A 22411-nucleotide genomic window follows, 5' to 3' on the forward strand; every position below is an offset into this window, starting at 1 on the left:
TATAAGAAGCATTTAGATCCTCCAGATAACTACCTTTCTCCGAAACCAGCAGAAGACAGAAAGAATACTTTTGAAGAAAACCTCCAACATGAGAGAGAGAGATGAACAAAAGAAAAAAGGAATTCAGGAATCAGAAAATACTAGGCGTATACAAAAATTTCACAAAACTATAAATAGTATCCTCAAAGAGACAAATTATATATGTCTCAGGAATAGGATAAAAATGAAGATGAAAATGGCAACTGAGAAAGGACTCTTGAAATTGAGAATGTCACCCAGAATTTAAATCTAAATAGATGGGTTGTAAGAGCCAAGGAAACCTCTGGAATATAATCCACAACAAAAAAGATGGAAAATAGAAGCAGAGGGGAAACAAAACACAACTCAGATGATCTGTCCAAAAGATCTAATATCTGACCAAGAGGATTCACAGAGAAAGAGAAGGGGAAAATGGTAAAGTGGGAATTATCAAAGAAATAATAAGAATTTCCCTTTCCAGATTGAAAGGGACCCATCTAGAACCCAATCCAATGAATGAAAATAAACCCGCATGAAGGCACATTCTGTGAAATTTCAGAACAATGGGAATGAAGAAGTCATACAAACTTCCAGAGAAAAGAACCAGGTCTCTTGGAGAGGATCAGAAATCAGAACAGCATCAAACTTTCAACACAGGGACTTCCCTGGTGGCGCAGTGGTTAAGAATCCTCCTACCAATGCAGGGCACTCAGGTTTGAGCCCTGGTCCCGGAAGATCCCACATGCCGTGGAGCAGCCAAGCCCGTGCACCACAACTACTGAGCCTGCGTTCTAGAGCCCGCGAGCCACAACTACTGAGCCCATGTGCCACAACTGAAGCCCGTGCGCCTAGAGCCCATGCTCCACAACAAGAGAAGCCACTGCAGTGAGAAGCTCGCGCACCACAACAAAGAGTAGCCCCCACTCGCCGCAACTAGAGAAAGCCCACGCGCAGCAACGAAGACCCAATACAGCCAAAAAAAAAAAAAAAAAAACTTTCAACACAGACACTGAAAGATTCAAAGCCAACTGAGCCTTCGAAATGATGAACAAATGATTCAGTGCCCACCCAACCCAATCATTCAAGTGTGAAGAAAGAATAAAGAGATTTCAGATGCTCAAAAGAAAATTTATTTCCCAGGCACCTTTTTCCTGATAGCGTGTTACTAGAATTTGTGGTTCAGCAAATGAAGCAATCAAGCCAGAAAGAGGAAGACGCGAGATCTAGGAAAAAGGGAATCTGACATAGGAGAGTAATAAAAGGTGACGCAGGGCTTCCCTGGTGGCGCAGTGGTTGAGAGTCCGCCTGCCGATACAGGGGACACGGGTTCGTGCCCCGGTCCGGAAGATCCCACATGCCGCAGAGCGGCTGCGCCCATGAGCCATGGCCACTGAGCCTGCGCGTCCAGAGCCTGTTGCTCTGCAACGGGAGAGGCCACAACAGTGAGAGGCCCGCGTACTGCAAAAAAAAAAAAAGGAGACCCAGATTGCAGCAGGATGATGGGGTGAGAGGGATGCCAAGAAAATGATGAATAGATTGTCAATGTGCTTAAATATCTGAAGTAAACTGCCAGGCATTTGAGAGAACTGCTGGAACATGTGGGGAAAGTTAGCAATAGGTATAAGAAAACTTAATCAATTTTTAAGATAAAAACATTAACTCCAGAAAAAACAAATATTTGCATGAGAAAGGAAATGTAATCATAGTACACTACTTGGCTTATCAGTGAACAATACTTATTTAGTCAAAATAAAATGCATGATTTAGTGGTTTAACTAAAGTGGTTTAAAGATTATGATGATAAAAAAATTTAAAAAATAAAAATTATGATTTCATTGTGAGGTATGGGAAGGAAGAGCGGTGGTGAAAGAAAACCTTCACCAATGGTAATAGGAAGTTAAAAGGTGTCTAAGACTTGATATTTCAAAAGTAGTAGCGTATCAGGGGATGGGGAGATAAACTGGGAGACTGGGACTGACATATACACACTACTATATACAAAATAAATAACTAAAAAAAACCTGCTTAGAGTACAGGGAACTCTACTCAACACTCTGTAATGGCCTATATGGGAAAAGAATCTAAAAAAAAGTGGATATATGTACATGTACAACTGAGTCACTTTGCTGTACATCTGAAACACAACATTGTAAATCAACTATACTCCAATAAAAATTTTTTAAAAATAGCAGCATAAGCTTATTATCTAGAAGCACAGAAGTAAATACGCCCCCAAAAAAGCTAAATGCTTTCAAAGCAGCTGTCTCTGGGAAGTAATACTTGGAAATGAGAATGGATGGGACAGAAGACTATTGTTTTCAACATGAGTCTTTCAGTACTCTTCAATTTCTAAATTATTTGTATGCATTACTCTGGATAAAAATTTAAACTGCTTTAAAGTGAAATGCTTAGTACCAAAATAAAATAAAATTGACGCAACATCATTTTATCTTCTCTCAGAAGGAGCCTACTTACTCGAATCACTGACCCATTCATTTGTTCATTCATTAAAAAAAAAAATACAAAAATCCTTCAGTAGTATAGAGTGGTGAACAGGACAGACAGGTCTCTTCCCTCCTTGAGATGGAGGAAGACAGACAAGTAAATGAGGACGATAATTACCACTTGTGAAAAGAGCAGTAAAGATGTAGGGTAGTTAGTGACTGGGGTCATACTTCAGATATGGCATCTGGAAGGATGTAAGCTATTTGTTGTGACTCCTAAAGGAAAAGGGACCTTATTATGTTAAGAATCTCAGATTGGAGTTTCCAGGACCAAAGAGAGTGTAAATTCAAATCTTAAAATGGACAGGCCTATGCTTAGGAATTCTTTCAGACTTGGCCGACTCCTTACCAAGAGCAAGACCCTGTCTGCTGCCTAGAGGGGCTGTTAAACTAAAAATCTTTAGTAATGGGGATAGAGAAATGCCCCCCACACCCACACCCATCATAGGCGGACTTCTCCCTTATTTTGGTGCGATTCTGTTTGATCTTTGCCTCTGAAGATTTCCCTAATTTCCTGGAGAGCTCAGTGTATCCAACATTTCTTGGTGTTTTGTAGGGGAGGTTTTCAGGGTATCTAGTCTACCATAGAGCAGGACCAGAAGTCAGGACGAGACAAGTAAAGGAATTTAAGAAAACTTTAGAGGTAGAACCAGCAACAGGACTTGCTGATGATTTGAAGAGAAGCAGAGGTATGAGAGAAAGGGGGAATTAAGGCTATTCCTAGGTTTTTGGTTTGTACCATGGGCTAGGTGGTGATGTCATTTACTTAGATGGGGAAAGCTGAGTGGGGAGAAGGGCACAAGCTTGTGGTCAGAAAGCTTAAGAGTTATGTTTCTTGGGGGGGAGGTTTAAATTAGGAGTATGGGATTAACAGATATACACCACTATATATAAAATAAACAACACGGATTTACTTTATAGCACAGGGAACCATATTCAATATCTTGTAATAACCTATAATAGTAAAGAATCTGAAAAAATTTATACATATATTTAACTGAATCACTTTGCTGTACACCTGAAACTAACACAATACTGTAAATCAACTACTTCAATTTTTTAATTTATTTATTTCTTTGGCTGCACCACGCGGCATGTGGGATCTTAGTTCCCCAACCAGAGATCAAACCTGTGCCCCCTGCATTGGAAGCGTGAAGTCTTAACCACTGGACCGCTAGGGAAGTCCCCAACTACTTCAAAGAGTTATGTTTTGGACAAGATAAATAGGAGATAACTACAACTGCCCAAGGGGAAATGTCAATTAAGCATCAGGACACAGGAATTGGGAGCCTGGAGACACCTGGGTTGGAGATACGCCCTTGGTAGTCAGTCAGTCATCAGGATGGAGATGATAAAGTCAAAGTAATGGATAAGATAACCCAAGGAGAGAATATAGAAAAAGAGGAGAAAAGAGAGCCCCAGACAGAGGCCTGAGGCACTTCAACATTAGTGTTCAGGTAGATGAACCAGGAAAGGCAAGCAGGAAAGACCAGCAAGACTGAAGAAAAACCAGGGAAAATGTCACAGAAGCCAAGAGAAGAAAATGTTTTAAGAAAAAAAAAAAAAAAGATGCTCAGCTGTGTCCAATACCACTAAAAGGGTGAGCAGGATGGTGACAGAGCAGTATCCCTTCAACTTGGTGACCCTCCAACCCACCATTCTTACTCCTTCTTTCAGTTAGGATCTAGCAATATTGCTCCTTGATATTTACCCAAATGAGCCGAAAACTTATGTCTATACAAAAACCTGCACATGAGTACTTACAGCAACTTCATTCTTAATTGCCAAAACTTGGAAACAATCAAGATGTCCTTCGATAGGTGAATGGATAAACAAACTGTGGTACATACAGACAATGGAATATTATTCAGCAATAAAAAGAAATGCACTACCAAGCCTTGAAAAGACATGGGGAATCTGAATGAATGTTGCCAAGTGAAAGAAGGCAGTCTGAAATGGCTACATACTGTATGATTCCAACTGTATGACATTCTGGAAAAGATAAAACTATGCAGATATTAAAAAAGATCAGTGGTTGCCAGGGGTTTGGGGGAGGGATGTATAGGTGGAGTACGGGGGATCTGTAGGGCAGTGAAACTATTTTGTATGATATTGTAATGGTGGATATATGTCATTATACATTTGTCAAAATTCCTAGAATGCAAACAGAGTGAACTCTAATGTTAATAATAATGTGTCGGGCTTCCTTGGTGGCACAGTGGTTTAGAATCTGCCTGCCAATGCGGACACGAGTTCGAGTCCTGGTCTGGGAAGATCCCACATGCCGCGGAGCAACTAAGCCCGTGCACCACAACTACTGAGCCTGCATGCCACAACTACTGAGCCCACGAGCCACAACTACTGAGCCCACGTGCCTACAGCCCATGCTCTGCAACAAGAGAAGCCACCACAATGAGAAGCCAGTGCGCCGCAACGAAGAGTAGCCCCCACTCGCTGCAACTAGAGAAAGCCTAAGTGCAGCAACGAAGACCCAACACAGCCAAAAATAAAACAAATAAAATAAATAAATTTTTTTAAAAAGTTAATGTCTTTGGGCTTCCCTGGTGGCGCAGTTGTTGAGAGTCCGCCTGCCGATGCAGGGGACACAGGTTCGTGCCCTGGTCCGGGAAGATTCCACATGCCGCGGAGCGGCTGGGCCTGTGAGCCATGGCCGCTGAGCCTGTGCGTCCGGAGCCTGTGCTCTGCAACGGGAGAGGCCACCACAGTGAGAGGCCCAGTACCGCCAAAAAAAAAAAGATAAATCTGACCCCATAAAGTTTCAATTATATTTAAGAAGGAAGATAAGCTATCTCCCCAATTAGACAAGCTTTTCTATGAAAGTCTTATCAAAATGAATAATATACTTGGAAAAATAAGTGACCTCATTGTACATTATAATTTTGCACGATGTGAGCGCTCTTCAGAGAACAGCTGATCTTATCCATTAGCATCTACACAAGCAAAGGTTAAGAAAAAGCCTCAATTACTCATGAAATTATAATCTGACAATGTAAGTGAGGTAGTGGACATGGCTTACAAAGAAAAAGAATAAATACTTATAAAGATAATAATTTAGAATTTAGAAACACTATTCCAGTTTAGGCTGGGGTTTTTAAGTCTTATTTCTGCTGTGTGATCTCTGACAAATAAATTTCTCTTTGAATTACTAATACAAGCAACTGCAAGAAGAAAGGAAAATGAGAGCTTTATTTACATTACATGTACTAAACTAAAAGACATGTCTGAAATAGAACACTTCTTATAGAATTTAAAGACAATTCTTTACCAGGATTGTCTTTAGAAGTTAATCCAATCCTTCAGAAACTGTCTTAATATGTTCATGGATAATCTATCAATAAAACCAAACTGAACATTAATCTGGTAAAGTGATGCTTTTGATAGTCATAATCTATTTGATTAATATTCAGTTCCATAAATACTAAGAAGAACAAACAGAATAAAAAGAAATCTCCAAAGTATTTTTACTTAGTAGACCACATATCTACCATTTACCTTCATCCTCAAAACAACAATGATTTCTAAACCCTGTGGATATGACTTCACTAATCTGAAGACTTTTATAGCTTATGATTCATTAGGGCAGCATTTCTCAAACCAAGGACCACCTGTATCAGGGCTGCCTGTTAAAAATGACACTAGATCTACTAAACCAGGCTCTAGAACAGAACCATAGAATCTTGTTTTTTAAACAAGTATCCCAGGGGTTCTTATGCTAAAACCTTTAGACCAAGTCTCAAACTTTTTGTTCTCAGGACCCCTTTATATCCTTAAAAATTGGGGAGCCCTAAGAGTTCTTCTCTATGGAGGTATACCAATGTTTACTGTATTACAAATTAAAACTGAGAAATTTTAAATATATTTATTAATTTATTAAAAAAGCAATAAACCTATTACATAAATAACATCTCTATGAAAAATAACCTATTTTCCAAAACAACAACAGCAACAAAATGGAAACTGGCATTGTTAAAGTTCTGGAAATTTCTTTAATGATTTCTCTAATGCTTGGTTTAACAGAAGACAGCTGGATTCTCACAACTCTGTTTTTCTTTCAGTCTGTTGCAGTATGTTGTTCTGGTTGAAGTGTAGAAGAAATTTTGGCTTCATACTAATTGGAAAAGGAGGAGAGTATCTTAATTATCTTTGCAGATAAGTCTGGATATTCTTTAATATTACACCAAAACTTGACAAGTAGTAGTTTCTTTTTTTTTTTTTTTTTTTTTTTTACAGTATGCGGGCCTCTCACTATTGAGACCTCTCCCGTTGCGGAGCACAGGCTCCAGACGCGCAGGCTCAGCGGCCATGGCTCACGGGCCCAGCCGCTACGCAACATGCGGGATCCTCCCGGACCGGGGCACGAACCCGTGTCCCCTGCATCGGCAGGCGGACTCTCAACCACTGCGCCACCAGGGAAGCCCGACAAGTAGTAGTTTCTTAAAGGTTAGATGCAATGCAGATTCTGAAACCACAGCAATGAACTCTTCACACTCAGTTACATTAAGATCCATTAGTCTATCTTGCATTCTGAGTAGAATGTTTTCCCATGCATGATTTTGTAATGCCATGCATTAATCATTTGGAAAACACTACTTCAGAGACATGCAGACCTTCCAAATGTCAACACATTTCATTATAAACTATCACAAAATCACATTTGTTATTGTCAAAAAATTAATTAATACTGGGAAGCCGTCAAAGTCACAGTAGTGGATACAAGTTTTCTCACACTCTAATTTATCATCGAAAGCTTAAACTTTATCATCGGTAACAAATACTGTCAATTGTTTTCCTTGAAGAGAAAGCTTCCCTTCATTCATTTTTGGGAAAATACCTACCAATATCCCCATCAGTCTGTCAATCATTCTTTCAAGTAAAAATGGTGTTTCATGAAAAAAGCAGCTAGTATGAGATCACAACTCAAACAATACCACAGTGCTTTTCTACTGTACTTCTCTTTGCAGAAGTGGTTTAGGCATCCCTTCCATTTCATTACAGAATATCAAAAAGACATCCTCAAGAGTTGAGAGATAATGAAATTAATATTGTTCACTGTTTGATCACAGACATTCTTAAGGGAAAGCAGATTTTTTTTTTCCTGAGAGTGCACTGAGTACAATGGCTACTAGTATAAGTGCAAATGCCAACTACATAAAAAACACAAATAATGCTATGAAAATAGTTTTGATCTCAAAGACCCACCAAGAAAGGCTCTGAGACCCACCGGGGTCTGCGGACCACACTCTGAGAACTGCTCCTACAGACAACTCAAACAGAAGCATCAATGAGCAAACTATCCATGGGAACAATACAAAAACAACAACAAAAACCCCACGACCACTGGCCAAAGGAGCAGCGGGAGCTTACACAAAACAGTGTGTGGTGATTTAAGGATGGAGCCGTTGACATTAATAGAAGCTGGACCTTGGTATCATAGGTATATGAACAGCAAGCTTTAAAAAATATTGGGGGGGGGTGGGTAGGGTGTGCAACAATTCCTACCTGCCCAAGTAACAGACACTCACTGGGGTTTCATATTTAATGAGGTAGCTAGGGACTTCCCTGGTGGTCCAGCAGGTAAGACTCCATGCTCGCAGTGCAGGAGGCCTGGGTTCGATCCCTGGTCAGGGAACTAGATCCCGCATGCTGCAACCAAAGACACCTCATGCTGCAACTAAAGATCCCGCACACGGCAACAAAGATCCTGCCTGCCGCAACTAAGAGCCGGCGCAGCCAAATAAATAAATATTAAAAAAAAAAAATGAGGTAGCTAGACTTCTCCCCCAGAATTAAATATACGTTTAAGAAGGGAAATGTGCACTCTGTTCATTGAAAAGCTACATTTCTAAGCAGTATGCATATGATGATTAAAACATTAAAAGTATACAGGTACAGATGTATTCATACGTGCCTCAAGACAAACATGATGATACTTACAACACTGCTTTCTGTCTTTAGATTCTGCAGTCTATGCCTATCATTAGGATATTAAATAAATTATGACATCCATAGCCTAGAAGACTACTATGAAGAATTTTTTTTAAAGCAACAATAAACTGAAATTTCCCCTCCAAGTTCTCCTGAGATCACAATACTGAATATTTCATCCCACCCTAAATCCACACCATGCAGATCTTAAAAACATGAGGCGGATATAAACATATTCACATGGAATATTTTCTAAGATAAACAAAGTGACAAAAAGTAAGATACAGAGTTACGCGTATAATTTGCTACTACCTCTGGAAGGAAAAAGAGAGAGAGAATAACACATTTGCTTGTATAACACGCACAATCACTCTAGAAAGATAAGAAATAGGTAACTAGCTGTCCCTGGGAGAGAGAGTTCAGAGGATAAGGTGAAGGGGAGACTTTCCACTTACTGTACTAATTAAAACCCCACCCCCCCAAATAAGAAAACTGAAATCTGGAACTGAAAAACAAAACTGATACATCCTTGCTGCAAATCTGTGGTTAAGACTAGCATTCTTAACCTATCTTTCCTAAGGAAAGAGGAAGCAGGTTCATCTCATTCTCCATTACTTGAGAGATACTCACTGGGTTAAAGCATGGAACTCTCATTGCCAAGCTTAGGGTACCCTGAGGTAGAAGGAAGTCATTGGAATCACACAGCTGTACACCGGGCACTTCTGACCCAGGACACCTCAGATATTTCTGCAGGATTTTTTTTTAATTAATAAGCTTGACTTTTTAGAGCAATTTTAGGTTCAAAGCAAAATTGAGTGGGAAGTACAGAGTTCACCTAACCTCCCTCACCCCCACCCCTACTGACATCCCCTACCACAGCAGTACATTTGAGAAACAGGAATCTTAAATGGCTCCATGAACCTAGGATTCTTCAACGTAGTAATTAGGACCCTCAAGTGTCCCAGCTGCTTCTACTTACAGGCCACTCTTATTTATGTACTCGAATGAAAAGGGACAATAACACGTGGAATTAAGAATAAATATTGAGGGGCTTCCCTGGTGGCTCAGTGGTTGAGAGTCCGCCTGCCGATGTAGGGGACACGGGTTCGTACCCCGGTCCGGGAAGATCCCACATGCTGCGGAGCGGCTGGGCCCGTGAGCCATGGCCGCTGAGCCTGCACGTCCGGAGCCTGTGCTCCACAACGAGAGAGGCCACAACAGTGAGAGGCCCACGTACTGCAAAAAAACAAAAATCCCCAGAAGAATAAATATTGAAATTTGGCTTCAGAATGCTTTGATTATTCCATCTGCCCCTGTGCACAAGAGAGTGACCATCCTAATTACGTTCTATTTTGGTTAATGTTTCAATAAACTTGCTTTCCCTAAACCTACTGATAAAAAGAGGCCCAAAGGCAAAGTCGGTCTGAGATTAAATATTTATTGTGACTAAACCACAAGTAGAAAGAAATTCGAAGGCTGACGATTTTAATGCTAACTCAATGGATGATTGCACTTTGCTTGGTTTAGAGGAGAGGTAACTACACAGCTAACATCTGGGGTTTGAGGTTTTGAGGACTACATTTGGGTGAACTGGGGGGTGGGGGTGAGGAGAGAACAAAAGGAAAGTCTCCTGATTTTAGACTCTGTCAGGAAAAGCGTTTGCTCAAAAGTAAAAACAAAATTAACATTAGAAAAGAAGCGAAAAACATGCATTTTAAGAAGCTTTCACCTAAGCAGGTGCTCAAGGTCACACTCAAATCCTCCAATTCTCATAACAAGAATGCGAGGTCAGGCTGCCACAAACTAATAAAATCAATCAACAAAGCGGGAAAACAGTCAGTTCACAGCAGACCAGGCAGGGTTTTCCTAAATCGGGCTCACCTTCAATAATCTCAATCAGTCTTCAGAAACGGCTTCTACAAAAACTACCCAAACATCCCCCTAATAATTTGCACTCCTCCTCCACAATGGGGAAGCCATTTATTTACCAGAAGGTTTACTTTCTCTTTCAAACTCTGCTGGCTTCCTTCTGCCCCACATTCGGCCAAGAAACAGCCGGGAGGCCTTTTCTCTCCAGCCTTCTCTGACCCCAAACTGGAGAGCTGGTGCAAGAGAACCCGTTTCATGAAGGTGCTGAATGGCTCTTCTTAAACCACAAGGCTGTTTTGAGTATTTGTTTGCAAAGGAAAGTTACAAGACAGGAAAGCAAAGCTAGACTCCTCCAATGAAAACACGCGCGTGCGCGCGCACACACACACACACACACACACACACACAGAAGTGAAGGGACAAATCACTTCCCAGCCTCGTACAGATCACTCTACTTAGGAAGCTGCCTCAACCCCCCAAGCTGCATGCTGTCCCACCGTCCTTGCCTGACTCCCATACCCCTGAAACCTTTCATATTATCTGCACTTTTTGTATCAAGAAGAACTCCAAGGGACTGTTCAAATCCTAAGTGGTCATTAAAATTTAATGTGTTGAATATTACTTCAAATAAATGGGCCACAATCAGAAGACGCAAAGAGACATATGTATGACAAGGGCATCTGTGTAAACAGGAATTTATGGTTTGCCTTGTCTATTCCTTTTACGTGATAGACTTCATTTCCTCCACCACAGTGTAAATCCCCCTCATCCCTATTCATTTAGTTTTTTTCCTATTAGGTTAGAATCTCCTGATTACTCCTTCTTTCCTCTGGGTCATTAAAGGTTACTGTGAATCATAACTGGCCTGACTTTATAGTTAGATAGATATTGCAGGTTTTAATAATAGTAATTATTAAGCACTCCAATTTTAGCTATCTCCCAAGCACTGTGCAAAGTACTTCATATACGTTGCTTCAAATCTTGCTCAATCCTCACGAATCCCTTACAACTGGACCTGGCATTTGCATTTTATGGACAGAGAAACTGAAACCTGGAGAAGTTAAAGCAACTGACCAAGATCTAAGAGGTGCTGGATCTGGGATTAAAGCCCAGGAAGCCTGATCTCATCACCATTCTTTTAACTCTTACTGCAACTGTGGACCATGAAACCCTCAAACTCACTGCCCAAGCATTTCGACACTACAGTAACAGCTACCTTAGGAAAGCTCAAAACATAAGTTCCTTGTTTGATGTAGTTAAAAAGTCAGGGAAAAGTTCAGTGATTAGGGAAGTCATTTATTCATATGGATGAGGGGGGCGTAGCAGAAAGGAAAGCCAGACAATCTAAACCTTGTTTTATTTGGGGGGCAGATCTGCCTTCCTTATTATTCTTTTATTAGGCTGTTAAAAAGGAATTTGTGGGGTTTCCCTGGTGGCGCAGTTGTTAAGAATCCACCTGCCAATACAGGGCACACAGGTTCAAGCCCTGGTCCGGGAAGATCCCACATGCCATGGAGCAACTAAGCCCGCACGCCACAACTACTGAGCCTGCGCTCTAGAGCCCGTGCTCTGCAACAAGAGAAGGCACCGCAGTGAGCAGCCTGTGCACCACAGAGAACACTAGCCCCTGCTCGCCGCAACTAGAGAAAGTCCACGCACAGCAACAAAGACCCAACGCAGCCAAAAATAAATAAATAAATTTATAAAAAATAAAAATAAAAGGAATTTGCAATAAAATAGTCCAAGATAAATTGGTAAGTAGAAAAAGCTGCAAAAAAGCTGGAGAAACATACACCAAATTAATAAGACATATATATAAAATATACATAGTTTATATTTCTACAAATATACATTTATTTACAGTCGCATGCATTACTTTCATAAACAGGACAAAACAACTTAATGACATTTGAACCCAATTATTAACACAAGAGAAGGGCTAAGAGCCGTAGCTTCCTTTCCCCTCAGTTCTCCTAAATTAAGAACTTCTACCTATAGATCCCTGAACACACTATGCTGTTTTAAGCCTCTGCACGCTCATGTTCCCTCAGCCTTGAATGCAACTATTCACCACTCAGCTTTGTTGGGAGAATTCCTACCGATCCTACAAAACCATTTTCAGGTGTTCCCATGTGAATACCCCTCTAAGATAAAGCCTTTCTCTCACCCCTAAAAAGAGTTAATCTCCTGGTAATCTGTACCAGGCATTATGCTAAGTATTTTACCTGCATTATCTCCTGGAGTCTTCAACAGCCCTAGAAGATAAGTACTGTTATCCTATCCTTTTACAGATAAGAAAACTGAGGTTCAGATTCTGACTAGGAAGTGGCAGATCCAAGATCCAATCCCAGATGTGTCTGACTCCAGAGCCTGACCTCTGAACCACTGTGCTATCATCTTCCCAACCCTAAGTCCATACTGACACAGCACATACCCCGGCCCCGACAATAGCACTTCCGGTTCTGTGAAAACAGGGACCATAGTGCATTATCCTTGGATCCTGCCTAGCACAATAGTTAGCTCTCAATATATAATATGCTTGCTGATCTGAACCGAGTTGTGATAATACTGATATAGGAGAACTGACCATAACAGAAATTTTCTTGCATGTGCTATTCCTTTTAAAAACTGGAGACATTTCAAACAACTTACCACCAAAGTACCATCTAGCATTCCTGACAAAAGTGCCCCATAGTAAGCCAAGGTTCCTTGTAACTAATGTGTAACCACAATATTACTTTTTTTCACGATAACCAACAAAGACTGAAGTGTGAAGTAGCCCAGGGGTGTCATCCTGCTGGACCTCACCAAGGCTGCCCCAGGACACCAGGAGTTCTCCAGGATCTGGGGATGCCCTTCAAGTGCTCTTTGGCTGGTTGTTATACATGACCCAAAAGTTATGATAAATTTTTTTAAATATGGAAGACAGAAAATGTGAGTGGACATTTGTAGCCAATTAAAAATCCTCAAAAAGCACTTCTGCACTTAACAACACAAATCCAATAAGTCAGGACCCCTCTTTTTGAGTGCTGGCCCAGTGTATAAGGTCAGCTTCAGTGACAACTCCCCTAGGGCAGAGGCCATATGTACCGACTTACTTTGTACAAGTTAACCAAGGTCAGGCATGGGGCAGGCACTCCATGATTAAACACCAGTATTCAGCCTCAAAAATCTTTCAATTCATTGGTCTTGCATTCAAGACCTCTTATATGCAGGCACTCCTTCTCCCCTACTTACCTTCCTAATCTACCAGGATTTTGTTTGTGTTATATCACCATACCTCCTCACCCCAAATTCTTTATATCTGTCAAATGCCAACCATTATTTGGGCCCCAGATCAAAGCTCTCAGTTAGCAAGAAGACTTCTAGACAACTGCAAGCCTCATAACCAATCCTTCTACTGAAGACCTGTAGCGCTTAGTGAAGCACTGTCCAACAGAACTTTCTACGATAATGGAAATGTTCTATATCTGTGCTATATGTTTTTTAATATATAATAGCTACCTTGTTGGACAGCACAGGCTTAATGTCTCACCACCTCTTTGAGGAAAACATGTTGCACTACATGGATAAAGCATTTATGAAGCTGCCTCAGTAGACCTCAAGTTCTGTAAACAAGGCGTCTTGTTCCTCATAGCAACTTCCACGAAGTTGTAAAAAGTAAATATTTGTTGATTTGTACATCACCTCTGAGAAAGCCATAAGATTAAAAGGTGCCAGACTCGGCATCTGTAATGATGGCCACCACCTCTGCCCCATCTCACCATCTGAAAGTCAAGATGTGCAGAGGCAGGGAGGAGAAAGCAACTTTCTAGAGACACAAATGACCCCTGATCAAGCCACAAGGCACTTTGGTTTATATGACATTTAGGTCATGACTGTCCTTCACCTACAAACTTGCCTAAATAAATATCTCTTTCCATTAGCAAACAGCTAAATTCTGATGGTAAATTATGCACACTATAACGTTAGCTACTTGTGGGGAGGGACAGATTGGGAGTTTGGGACTGACAGGTACACACTGCTATATTTACAACAGATAACCAACAAGGACCTACTGTATAGCACAGGGAATGCTGCTCACTATTCTGTAATAACCTAAATGGGAAAAGAATTTGAAAAACAATAGATACATGTAAAAGTATAACTGAATCACTTTGCTGTACACCTGAAACTAACACAACACTGTTAATCAACTATGCTCCAATATAAAATATTTAAAAAAAAAAAAAGTTACTTCCCAAGTTAGCCATAGCAGTTAGATAGGAAACAAAACAAAACCTAAAAACCTAAGGAAACCCCATTTGTACATCATTTTTCACCTGTTTATTAAATATCTCCCTTGGAGTCTTACAGACTACTGGTGGTATTTCATTGTCTAGGTATATGTCAGAATTTCACTGACATCTTTCCCAGCAGGGCCTACAGTCACACTAAATCAAGATCTAATACTTAAGCATAGATAGTCAAAAGCAAACAAAATATACAGAAGGTACAAATTCCACCACTATGACACTCTGCTGCCCCAGGCAAGTGTTTTGTTCCTTTGATCTCAATTTCCTTATCTACAAAACAGAGTTAAGGTTATATGAACTATCTACCCTTTGTGGGTCAAGTCATAACTGTGGATATTTCTACATGGCTATTCTTCCCAAAAGAACTACATATAAAAGATTTATGAATTTTCTAGTGGTTCTTTGTGGTGGATATGCTAGCAGATATAGAGATTAATAAGATCAAGTCTCTAACATCTACATTTTTTGTCTTGTTTTGTTTTGAAGATTTCTTTCCTCCATCCCACTGTGCAAATGTCACTGCAAAAATTCTACTAGTACCCCAGTCTGGCACATGTAATAAGGAAATAAATGTGTTGACTCAGGGAATAGATATATTTAATATAAAACAGAAAATTGGTTGAATCAAGTCATAACACAGTCTAAATCCACATATAAAAGATTGAGATAATTTACTGTTCTGATTTATTCAAACCAATGCTGTATCAGCCCAGCCAGCCAAAAAATTACAACCCACACACAGAATAAATATACCCTTTAGATGCACACACAATAAAAACCAGCAGGGACACCTTACATACATTTTTAATACGAATAAGTGTGTCAGTACCATACATCCACCTGATATAACACAGAGGGATGTGGACTAAACACGGGAAAAACAACTTGGGTGATGGTTTGAATTTTGCTAACTTAAGTGCAACCACACCCCCAAACACAGGTAAAGTTTGCACACATGACTTTGCCAAGGCCAGCCTGTCTTCGTTTCCCTCTCCTCTGCATTTACCCAAGATGTTGGCTCTGAGACAGAAAACTCCCACTCTGGATTGGTTCATTCTGTCCTATGCAATTAAGCAACACCACAATCCAGTAAACGCAAGGGCTCAATTATTCATCTTCTGGCCAAGTTTACCAGGTGTTTATAAAAGAACAATGTCAAGGAGGAAATAGGTTTATTTCCCTCTAGAGCTGGCTTGATGGGGGTTTTATTCTGTTTTTTTAGAAGGGGGAGGAGGGAATCACGACTTTAACCTAGAAAAAGACGGGAGGGAATTTAGAAAGAGTACAAGACTGTCAATTTCCCTACAGGAAACTTGATTCTTATGCAATAATCCTACCCACAACCAACCAGTCCATGAGGCTGTAGGGGGAAGACACCTATTCCTACCTCCTCCAGGGGGACACAGCTGGCTCCTAAAGGAGCGGGAACAGGGCAAGGCGGAGGAAGTGGCTCAGCCGGGAGCCGCCGGGCCCCGCCGGGGGGCGGGGAGGAGGCGCTTGCCAACCCGCCCCACCAACCTCTGTGGAGATCTCCGCCGGCGTGACAGTCGCTCCTGTGGCCGGAACGTCCCCAGAGCCCCAGGGAGCAGGAAGTTGGGGGGCTGTCCCTCACTCCTGCCCCCCTACCCTAGAGTGCCCTCGCCCCACAGTCCTCCCCCTCCAGCCCATTCTCTCTTCCTCGGCGTCTCCCCTTTCTCCAAAGAACGAAACTTCCTTCCAGCGCACCCTGTCCCTTCAGAGGCCGGCTCCTGTCATCCCGGGGAGCTGTCCCTTCAGAGCTACCCTCCGTTTCTCCTCGTAACCCCTCGACCCACTGAAGTTTCCATCCACTACGCCCCCAAACACCCCAGAGGCTCCCAGCGCTCGCCCCCCGCCCCCGCCCGGGGATGCCCAGGCCTGGAGGCCGTCGGGGGGCAGCCCCACCCTTAATCCCCTTCACCTGCTGCTCGGGCTGAGGCCCGACTGGCCGGGGCTGCGCTTGCGCCGGGGTGCGGGCCGCGGGGTCCCTCAGGCCGCGGAGTCTCGCCTAGCAGATGTGGGGTAAGCGCCGAGCTGGGGTTCTTGTCAAGGATCCGGTTCGGGCTCGCTCCCTCCGCGGCGACGTCAGAACCCCAGCCTCCCCCTACCAGTCTACGCTGCCCCAGCTCCGGAAACCGCTGAATTACAGTCCCTCCAGCCAATCCCCGCCCAACCCCGCCGGGCCCTGACACGCCGGTCATGCATAATTCATGAGACAACCAGTTTTCTCGGCCACCCAGAGGCCCTGGTGAGTGTACTGTACAACCGATGCCCCACCCACTGGCCAATAAGAAGAGCCTCTTGGAGAAAGGGCGGAGCCAATAGAAGGCTGGGAACGCCCCTGTTCTGGCTGTTCCGAGGGCTTAGTGCTCCTCCCTCCGTAACAGCAGGAGAAGAACCAAGGCCTTGGGCAGAGAGGCCCGGGGGGAGGGAGGGAAGATGACCGGAATGTCCTGCTGAAAACTCAGCTGAGTTCCTGGCAGTGCGTGACGTCAAGACACTTTAAATGGCCCTGATGCGGCTCTCTTCTGCCTGCTCTCCCTCTTCCCGGCCCTTGACACCACGTGGGGGCGAGGTCGGGAGCCACTTACCACGTGGGAATCAGCCAGTTAGACAGTCCCCAGGTATCGCCAGATCCTCTAGGGGCCCAACGCCTGAATTGGGTTTCTGGGGACAGCAAAAAGAACATGGGTGACTCCCGCCTGCTTTGAACTTCAGTTTCTGCGTGAGTCGGGACACACACACCCGGAAACATGACGTGGAAATAGAGTAATTACTAGAGTGCGTGGGGAGAGGGTAGTGGATTTAACCCAGTCCTGCGTTCCGTCTTGGCTTCGAGCATCAAAGGCCAACGGCTCGCACACTGGCCGGTTCAAGGGAATGAGGAGACAGTACAGATGAAGAATGACACATATACACATTGTTTTTATGCGTCTGAGTTGAAATACTTGAAATGGTGTGCCTTTTTCTTTTTCGCCTTATCTACTTCGAATGCAAGTTTTACTGCATTAAAACTAGTAGTTTATAGGAAACGTAGACATTTTACCTTACATAATAGAGGATGTACTTTGCATAATAGTGTGATTTTGTGTGTGTGTGTGTTAAGACTATCAGGGTTTTTAAAAAATAACAGCTATTAGTGTTTGTTTGTGTTTGTTGTGTTTGTTTAGTACAAAGAGGTAGTAAGATGAAATCTAAAAAGGGCCTGTTATCTCACCACCCAAATAAACCCTGATGACAGTTTTTTCAATGAAACTCACACGTTTGTGGTTAGAAAATTCAGACAGTTAAGAAAAGTCAAAACTTAAAACTGAAAATCTCCCCCCTTCCCCCACCAATCCTTCTCCCCAAGGATAGCTATTCTTATTAATTTCTGGTGAGAAAACCAATGACGCCTAACCGTTGGGGGATCATAGATACTTCTGAGAGTTTGCTGGTGACTATGGAGTCTAGTCCCAGAAATATTCAGCATGAGCTTTTACTCACAAATTCTCCTGGTTCCCCCGGAAATTTAGACCCTTGGACCACCTTATATGCAAGTGAGAGGTGAGAGCATCTATAGGGCAACTGATAGGGTCACTCATGGTGGGACTGAGAGTTTCCTATTGCCCTCCTGTAGACCCAGCCTGGCGTGGAAATTGCTATATGTGTCCGTAGTGTGTGTGTGTGTGTGTGTGTGTGTGTGTGTGTGTTGGTGGCTGCATTTATCTTAATCTTCACTTCAGGACAGATATCCCCCACCTTCCACTTCACCTAAACTCTGCTTTAGCTGTGCTCTCCCATGCAGTTGACTACCTCCTTAACAATATAGGGTCTGGGACTTCCCTGGTGGTGCAGTGGATTTGAGAGTCCACGTCTCATAACTTTGTTCCATCCACCCAAACCCTGCCCTCCTCCCTGACTCCTCTGCAGCTGGCCTTTGTTTCCCTCACTGCCCTCCGCTCAATTCACATGGAACATCTAGCCCTGAATCTATCTGTTCCACCTACAAAAGCTCCCTCCAGCCCAGCCACTGGCCTTTCTCCATACCGCCAAGGCTGCCCTTGGCTTAAAGTCAGCAGTTTCTCTCACTTGAGCCAATGCTTTGATCTGAACTCCCTTTTCCAGTCTCATCCCCTCCATCCCACACACCCGGAAGTTCCCACACTGAATTTATCACCTTCCTCCAAACATGTGGACACCTTCTGTAACTTCATGCCTTTGCAAATCTCCTTGCTTCCACCTGGAATATCTTCTCTTTCCTCATTCCCTACCTGAGAACTCTTACTCATTCTTCAAAGCCGGGTTCCCACATCACCGCCTCCAGGCTTTCTGAGATTCTTCCTAGCAAAATTGATCTCTTCTGCTGGACTCCTTTAGCAGGTTGTTTCCCCATCCAGTTTGGCATTCTCCACATTGGACTCTAATGAATCCACTTGTTAGCCTACTTCCTGATAAATAAAATTAATGATTAACATTCATAAATCAATCACCACTTTCCAGGAACTGTGCTAAGCTTTTTACATAGATTATCTTGTTTGATCCTCACCAAAACCCTGTGAGGTAGGTACTGTTATAATTCTCATTTTCCACTAGGAAACTATGGCCGAGAAAGTTGAAAGACGAAAGACTGGTCCAGGGTCCCACAGATAGAGACTACAGGCAAACTCAGAATGAGAATCAGGTCTGGCTGCCTCCAAAGCCTGGACTCTTTGCTCACATATGCTTGAAAACATTTCCCCTAAGCTTCTGGTTCCTGGAAGCCGAAACCCTTTCATGCTCGCTTTCGTAATCCCAGCATCTAGCCCAGAACTCACCTAAGCCTGAGTCAATGAAATATTAATAAACTTGTTGAATAATCATATTAGCAACAGCTAACACATGGAGTGTTTACTGTGCACACGTCCCTGCTTCTGAGCATGTATTATGTAACTCATCTATTAACTCATTTAATCCTTAAAATAACTCCATGAGGAGGATACTCTGATTTTACAGTTGAAGAAAATGAGGCTTATCCAAGGTTAAGTGACTCACCCAAGAACAAAGAGCTGGTAAATGACAGTCAGGGTTCAAATCCAAGAGTGTTTTTTTTGTTTTGTTTTGTTTTGTTTTCGCGGTACGCAGGCCTCTCACTGTTGTGGCCTCTCCCGTTGCGGAGCACAGGCTCCAGACGCGCAGGCTCAGCAGCCATGGCTCACGGGCCCAGCCGCTCCGCGGCATGTGGGATCCTCCCGGACCAGGGCACGAGCCCGTGTCCCCTCCATCGGCAGGCGGACTCTCAACCACTGCGCCACCAGGGAAGCCGGTTTTTGGTTTTTTTTTTTTGACTCATTTTTGGCTGTGTTGTGTCTTCGTTGCTGCGTTCAGGCTTCCTCTAGTTGCAGCGAGCGGGGGCTACTCTTCGTTGCGGTGCGCGGGCTTCTCATTGCAGTGGCTTCTCTTGTTGCTGAGCATGGGATCTAGGCGCACAGGCTTCAGTAATTGTGGCGTACAGGCTTAGTTGCTCCGCGGCACGTGGGATCTTCCCGGACCAGGGCTCAAACCCATGTCACCTGCATTGGCAGGTGGATTCTTAACCACTGCACCACCAGGGAAGTCCCCAAGTGTGTTTCATTGGAGAGCCTGAAGAGCTGCTCTTCCTTGACTTCATCTCCAGGCTCAAACTTCCTTTTGGATCCCCAAGGAAGGAAGGGTCTAAAGGAGGGGAAAAGATGATGCCCTCACCCTCTACCCATCAAGTGAATAAAGGCAGAGTGCAGAAGCCCAGCCCATTCAAGCCCGTGGTGGTTTATAAACATGTCTGCAAATCATTTGACACTTCTCCCATCTAAAGGTAGACTCTCATTCCACATCAGGAGTGACTCCCTTCTAATAAATAGAATACAATGGATTTGATACTACATGACTTCTGAGGTTAGCTCATAAAAGGCGATACAGTGTCCACCTGACTCTTTCTCTTGGAACACTCACCCTTGGAACTTAGCCACCATGTTGTAAGGAAGCCCAAGCTATATGTAGCGACCTTGTGAAGGTGTTCTGGCCAAGAGTCCAGCTAAGGCCTAGCTGACAGCAAGCATCCATTGTGAGTCAGCCAGACTCCAGATGATTCCAGCCCCCAGTTTTCAAGCCACCCCGATGGAGGCCAGACAGAGCAGAAATGAGCCATTTTTGCTGAGCCTTACCCAAATTACAAATTCATAAGCAAAATAAATGTTGTCATTGTTTTAAGCCACTAAGTTGTTTGTTTGGTTTTTTCTTTAATTGAGGTAACACTGGTTTATAACAATATATAAGTTTCACGTGTACATTATATTTCTACTTCTATATACCCTATAGCCTACTTACCACAAAAAATTTAGTTTCCGTCCATCATCATACAGTTGATCCCCTTTACCCATTTTGCCCTTCCGCTCTGGTAATCACTACTCTGTTCTCTGTATCTGCCTGTTTGTTCTCATTTGGTTTGTTCATTTATTCTGTTTCTTTCTTTGTTTATTGTATTCCCCATATGAGGGAAATCATTTAGTATTTGTCTTTCTCTGTCTGACTTATTTCACTTAGCATAATACTCTCAAGGTCCACCCGTGTTGTTGCAAATGGCAAGAATTCATCTTTTTATGGCTGAGTAATATTCCATAGAGTGTGTGTGTGAGTGTATGTGTGTGCATGTGTGTGTGTGTATACCACATCTTCTTTATCCATTCATCCTTTGATGGGCACTTAGGTTGTTTCCACATCCTGGCTATTGTACATAATGCCACAGTTAACATAGTGGTGCATATACCTTTTCAAATTAGTCTTTTTGTATTCTTTGGATAAATACCCAGAAGTGGGATTGCTGGATTATATGTTAGTTCTGTTCTTAATTTTTTGAGGAACCTCCGTACTTTTTCCCATAGTGGCTGCACCAATTTACATTCCCACCAACAGTGTATGAGGGTTCCCTTTTCTCCACATCCTTGCCAACACTTGTTATTTTTTGCCTTTTTGATAATAACCATGCTAACAGGCATGAGGTGATATTTCATTGTGGTTTTGATTTGCATTTCCCTAATAATTAGTGATGTTGAACATCTTTTCATGTGCCTATTGGCCATCAACAGGTATGTCTTCTTTGGAAAAATGTCTATTCATCTTCTCTGCCCATTTTTATTTTTTTATATGTATATATATATATATAATTTTATTGAGGTGTAGTTGATTTACAGTGTTCTGTGATTCCATAATTCTTTTTTTTATACACCTTTATTGGAGTATAATTGCTTCACAATGCTGTCCTAATTTCTGTTGTACAACAAGGATGTTTTGAATATTAATCCCTTGGATATATCATTTGCAAATGTCTTCTCCCATTCTGTAGGTTGTCTTTTCATTTTGTTGATGGTTTCCTTTGCTGTGCAGAAGTTTTTAGTTTGATGTAATCTCATTTGTTTTTCTTTTCTTTTCTTTTTTTATTCTTTTTTTGTCCATGCCATGCAGCTTGTGGGATCTTAGTTTGCCAGCCAGGGATCGAACCCAGCCTGGCAGTGAAAGTGCCAAGCCCTAACCACTGCACCGCCAGGGAATTCCCTCATTTGCTAATTTTTGCTTTTGTTTCCCTTGCCTGAGGAGTTATATCTAGAAAGATATTGCCAAGACCAATGTCAAAGAGCATACTGCCTATGTTTTCTTCTAGGAGTTTTACAGTTTCAGGTCTTACATTCAAGTCTTTAATCCATTTTGAGTTGATTTTTGTGTATGGTGTGAGACAGTGGTTTAGTTTCATTCTTTTGCATGTGGCTG

The 22411-nt window shown here is 42.5% G+C and overlaps 1 protein-coding gene across 2 annotated transcripts in view; it reads right to left on the bottom strand.

The window, feature by feature from the left end:
• STAT3 (signal transducer and activator of transcription 3) overlaps positions 1-16791 on the bottom strand; it is a 64075-nt gene extending 47284 nt beyond the window's left edge. For both annotated transcript variants that reach the window (XM_079905191.1, XM_079905190.1), the window contains exon 1: positions 16572-16791. The gene's annotated coding sequence lies outside the window, so the exon portion shown is untranslated. The remainder of the gene's footprint in view (positions 1-16571) is intronic.
• Positions 16792-22411: the final 5620 nt, after the last annotated feature.

The sequence above is a fragment of the Stenella coeruleoalba genome, assembly GCF_951394435.1.
Source record: "Stenella coeruleoalba genome assembly, chromosome: 19".
NCBI lineage: Eukaryota > Metazoa > Chordata > Mammalia > Artiodactyla > Delphinidae > Stenella > Stenella coeruleoalba.